The following is a 6000-nucleotide window of genomic DNA, read 5'->3' as shown; positions in this document are numbered from 1 at the left end:
ATAGATTTTGTACATGGCATAAAATGTGCCATCTTGGTGAAACGATCTACTATCACAAATATAGAATCATAAGATCTTGAGCTTGGAAGATCTGTGATGAAATCCATAGAAACAGAAGACCATGGTTGTTCTGGTATAGGTAATGGCTGAAGAAGTCCGTAAGGTCGATGACGAGGAATTTTTGATCTTGAACAAATATCACATGATTGTACAAAGTCTTTGACTGACTTCCACATTTGTGGCCACCAAAAATCTCTTGATATGAGTTCCAAAGTCTTATTATATCTAAAGTGCACTGCTGCTGAAAAGTCATGACGTGCTTGAAGAACACGTAAACGTGCTTCTCCTTCTGGAACATATAGGCGTCCTTCAAAATATAATAGATTATTCTTAAACTCGAACTTAGAAGAATCATGAGACTTGGAAGAATTATTCTCGATATCATGAACAAGAAGGTCTGAGGACATACTGGATTGGATTTGCTTGAGAAAAGTTGAATCAACAGTCAATGTTGATTTCATTGCTCGGAGATGAAATTTCTCCGATTTCAAGAGGACCGTTCTTTGTTGCTCAAAAGCTGCATCTCCTTCTTTTGGTGCAAAATAAGAATGTCTAGATAGGGCATCGGACAAACCTTGTTGTTTTTCTGGCCGATAAGTGATAATGAACTCGAATCTTGACAAAGACATACTCCAACGAGCTTGACGACGATTCAACACGCGTGCTGATATGAAATACTCGAGGTTCTTGTGATCTGTATACACAGTGACTGGACTAGAAGCGCCTTCTAGATAATGACGCCATTCTTGAAAGGAATCCACGATCGCAAGAAGTTCTTTATCGTAGATCTCATAATTGATCTCGGCTGCTGAGAATTTTCTTGAATGAAAAGCTATCGGATGAAGTTTGTCATCTGTTCCCATTTGTGATAAAACTGCATCCAAGGCAAAATCTGATGCATCTGTTTCCATAAAAAATGCCTTGGAAAAGTCAACACGATATAAGACTGGTGCAGAGACAAACGATGTCTTCAAGGCTTCAAATGCTGCTTCCGCTTCTTGATTCCATTGGAATTTATCTTTACTAGTCAAGCGTGTAAGTGGAGCTGCAACTCGTGAGAAATCTTTTATGAAGATCCGATAGTAATTGGCAAATCCCAAGAAACATTGAACATCTCTTACTGTCCTTGGAATCTTCCAATCCACGATTGTTTGGACTTTCTTAGAATCCATCATGAGACAATCATTTGAAATGATGTATCCTAAAAAGTCAACTTGAGTAGTGTGAAATACACACTTTTCCATCTTGGCGTACAATCCTGCATCTCTAAGTTTTTGTAATACTTGACGAACATGTATTTCATGTTCTTCGACGTTCTTGGAATAGATCAGGATATCGTCTAGATAGCAGACGACAAAATTGTCTAAGAATTCACGAAATACATCATTCATGAGATGTTGAAAAGCAGCTGGTGCATTCGTGAGTCCAAAGGGCATGACATTATATTCGAAATGTCCATACCTGGTTCGAAACGCAGTCTTCCATTCATCTCCTTCTTTGATCCGTACTAGATTATATGCTCCTCTTAGATCTATTTTTGTATAGATCTTAGCTTGATTCAACTGGTCAAGGAGTCCTGATATCAAAGGTAATGGATACCTGTTCTTGATTGTGATCTTGTTGAGTCCTCGATAATCAACACACATTCGTAAAGATCCATCTTTTTTCTTTACGAATAGAATTGGAGCTCCTGCTGGAGATTTTGAATGGCGTATGAAATTCTTCGCTAAATTCTCGTCAATATATGTCTTGAGTTCAGCCATCTCATCTTGCGATAAACTGTAAATTGGTCCAAATGGTGGCTGAGTTCCTTCCTTGAGGTCGATTGAACAATCATATGGACGATGCTCAGGAAGAATATCTGCATTCTTTTTCTCAAAAACGTCTTGATACTCCTGATATTGACTTGGAATGCCACTTGAAGTCTTTACGTTTTCAGAAATAGGTGCAGCATAAATAGCAAAAGTTGATCCTTCTTTTGCTGCGTGTATAAATGCTTTTGCACCTATCAGTACGGGTTTTATTGTACTAGACTTATAATTTTTTACTTGGTTAGTAGAACTATTAATAACGCTCTGAGAAAAGTCAAGTTTACGCGAATTCCAATCTATTCGAGGGTTATATTTTTCTAGCCAGGATAAACCTAAAATAACTAGATTGGACGGGGATTTAATTATGTTAAAAGCTATGTAGCTATCATGACCGTCTATTGTTACTTTTATAGGATGAGTTTCATGAGTGACATCTCCAGAAGACAAGGGACGACCATCTATGACTTCTACATGTACTAGTTTAGGTTTCTGTACAAAGGGTATTTTACGACTTTTAACAAATTGTTCATCTAAAAAACATGTTGAGGCTCCCGAATCTAATAAAGCAGAGGCTTTGTAATTCTTAGGTCTTAAATATAAGTCTATTATAAAACAAGGAGAGGGTTTTGAGGAGAAGATAGGACCTTCATTAGGAATTGTACAAGGTTCCAGCTGCATAGTCCCTATTGTAGCTGGACGAATCCGTTTTCCGACATGTTGTCTTCTTTGACCGTCGTACCCCTCATTTTATAGTTGCGTCATTTCTTTGGACAATGTTGAGCAGTGTGCTTAGGTTCTCCGCAATATAAACATAATCCTTCTTGACGACGACAAATCTTTTCTTGCTCAGTTAGGGGTTTAAAACGTACCGCGTCAATTTGCATGTCTTCTACTTCTGAATGTACGTTTGGCAAAGATGTTGATGTTGCCATTGAGTAATAACATTGAGGTTCCCATGAATGATTCTCGGATCGAAATTCGAAAAGTCGATTATCACATTTTATCGCAAAATCGATTGCTTGACTCAAAGTTTGAGGATCAGGTAAGTTGAGCATCAATTTCTTTACTTCGTATTGCAATCCATAAAGAAATTGATTGATGAGTGCAGCATCATCCCACTTGATGTCAATTGCAAGTTGTCAAAATTGTGAAGCATATACTGTTATTGATCGATTTTCTTGTCGCAGAATTCGGATCTTATTTGTTGCAACACGAGTTGCATCGTGTTCACCATACATAGATCGAAATTCCGCCAAAAAAGCTTTCAAATTGTCCAATATTGGATTTCGTTGTTCAAGAAAAGACAAAAACCACGATAATGCAGAACCAGAAAGTAGAGTGCCAATAAACCTGACTTGTGATCCTGGAGTTGGATAGCTTTGCGGTTGAAGTTCAATTGCCAATTGTACTTGATTGATGAACCTTCGAAACTTAGATCTCGTACCATCAAATTTCTCGGGTAAGGCAATTCTTGGTTCTCTAGTGCTTACAGGGTGTTGTACAATTGGAGAAGGAACGTGATTTGTTGTAGATGTTGAAGCAGCTCCGATCATCTCTATATCCCCACTTTCTGCTATTCTTGTTCTTTCATGTGTTGGTGAATTGAGTTGATGCATCGCAAGCATTAACTCCCTCATTTGCTCTTGCATTTGTGCCATTGCACTCTTCATTTCAACAAGCTCTGCCATAATGACACTAAGAAGAAAAATTTGTTTGATACTGCTCAAGACAAAAGAAAAGAAAGACTTGATAACAAAGAAGATACTAAGAACAATATCAGTTTAGAAGTGGGTAATCCGCAAACTTCTAATATGCTTATGTCTTGTCAAGAGAAAGGGGTAATCACTCTCATTCAAGAAAAACAAAGCTTTGATATTGTAAGTGTACTCTTGACAATCTGTCAAGGACAAAGACTCGATGAGGGAAAATATATACAAAAAGGCTATCTCGATATAATAAGTCAAAATATAAACAAGTAGGTATATTAAAAGGAAACTGGAATGGCTATTGTCACAAGACAAGAAACTAAAGATTCTTGAACCTGGACTAGAAGCAAGAAAAGAGTTGACAAGAGTGAAGAAGCCTTCACTCTTGTCTCTATATATACTATCTAACTAGGGGCTACGTGGCGACGTTCTATAGGACCTCCTATATGTGTTGACTTTGTAGGACACATGCCTTGACTTACAAGGCAAGTTTTTCTACGTGTGGGCCACATAATTAGCTTGATCTTCAAGCTAACAACATGTGTGGCACATGGCCAACTTGTTGACCACGTTTCTAATCCAAAAAGTCAATTAAAGACACCTATGAAGTCAAAGCAGCGTCTAGGAAGTTTCTAGGAAGCTTCTACATTAAATATTATAGAATTAGCTTACTTTTATCTACTTTTACTTACTTCTACCTATTTCTATATGTAATTATTAGCTTACATGATTATGGCCGTGACACAAGGTAAAAAACATGTCATCTTAATGAATCAATCTAATATCATTAATATAGACTTATAAGGACCTAATATTGGAATATTTTTAATAAAAACTATAGAAAAAAAATACCATTGTTGTTTTAAAATAGGTAATAGTTAAAGAAGTCTATAAGCCTAATAATGAAGAATTTTTGATCTTGAATAAATATCACACATCTATACAAAGTCTTTGACTACCTTTCATATTTGAGGCCATTAAAAATCTCTAGATATTAACTCCAAAGTCTTGTTGTATCTAAAACATCTTGATATTAGAAAGTTGTGACAAGCTTGAATAATATGTAATCATGCTTCATCTTTTAAAATATATAAGTAATTCTTGAAATAGAATAGATTATTCTTGAATTCAAACTTGAAAGTATCATAAGACTTAAAATATATATATTCAATATATATATATATATTGAATAAGAAGATGAAAGGATATACTTACTTGAACTTCCTTGAAGAAGGTTGAATCAATAATCAATATTGATTTTGTTGCTTGAAAAAGAAGATGCTTTGGCTTCAATAAAATTATTCTTTGTTAATCAAAAGCTATATTTTTTCTTTTGGTACAAGCTAAAAACATCCAAAAAGAATATCTGACAAAGTTTGTTGCTTTCTTGGTTGATATGTGATCTTAAAATCAAATCTTGATAAAAACATATTCTAGCATGAAATATTTGATATTCTTGTGATCCGTATATATAATAATTAGATATAATGTGCCTTTAAATAATGATGCCATGCTTAAAATGAATCTGCAATTATATATATATTTTTCTACCATCAAAAATGGATGTAGTATATATAACAAAAGATGACCATTCTTTTGTAGCATGCATAAAAGTTCTTACATCTATCAATAAGGATTTAGTTGTATTGGACTTATGTATAATTAAATCATGTATAATTAAATCTACTAATCTAATGCACCTATAATAATTACACTTTAGATAATGTTTTGTTAATATGCTTCTATAGATTCCATTCATTGGCAATATACTTTTAAGAAGATTGCATAAAGCATCTTTGAAACTTTGCTTCAACAACCTCATGTCAATCTCTCAAATTTCACCAAGCACCTTCACTTTTTTTAGCTTTAGAATAGTGCCTTAAATTTGACAATATCCAATAATACTTCAAACCTCAAAAGACACCTTAAATTTTGATAATAACTTCAAAATATTGCTCCAAACTTCAATTATTCATCTTTAGTTTTGGCAACATTGCACCTTTAATATCTTATAATATTATACCAAGTCTTAATGAATACCCTCACTTTTGGCAATATTCTAATAGTGCTTCAAATCTCATTAATTACTTTAAATGTTGAAGACATCATAAGAATGCTTTAAACCTTAAAACACATCCTATGCTTTGATAACATTCCAACAATGCCTTAAGATTTAAAAAGACTTAAGATAATAAATTTGACTTTGTTCTTTAAAAAGTTTAGTTTTGAAATTAGATAAATTGTAGTAATTGGTCATCTATGTAGAAATTTTAGAAGAAGTCATATTCTAAGAGAATTCATACTTTTACAAAGATAAAGACTCACTAAAGTATTATTGAGGTAAAACAAATACTTAGAAGATTTTAATTCTCATTAAATTTGGATTTGTTTTAATATTCAAGTATTTATTCAATTCTTTGGAA

The sequence above is a fragment of the Physcomitrium patens genome, chromosome 14, assembly GCF_059467195.1.
Source record: "Physcomitrium patens ecotype Gransden chromosome 14, ASM5946719v1, whole genome shotgun sequence".
NCBI lineage: Eukaryota > Viridiplantae > Streptophyta > Bryopsida > Funariales > Funariaceae > Physcomitrium > Physcomitrium patens.
Note: the sequence above shows the minus strand (reverse complement) of the source record.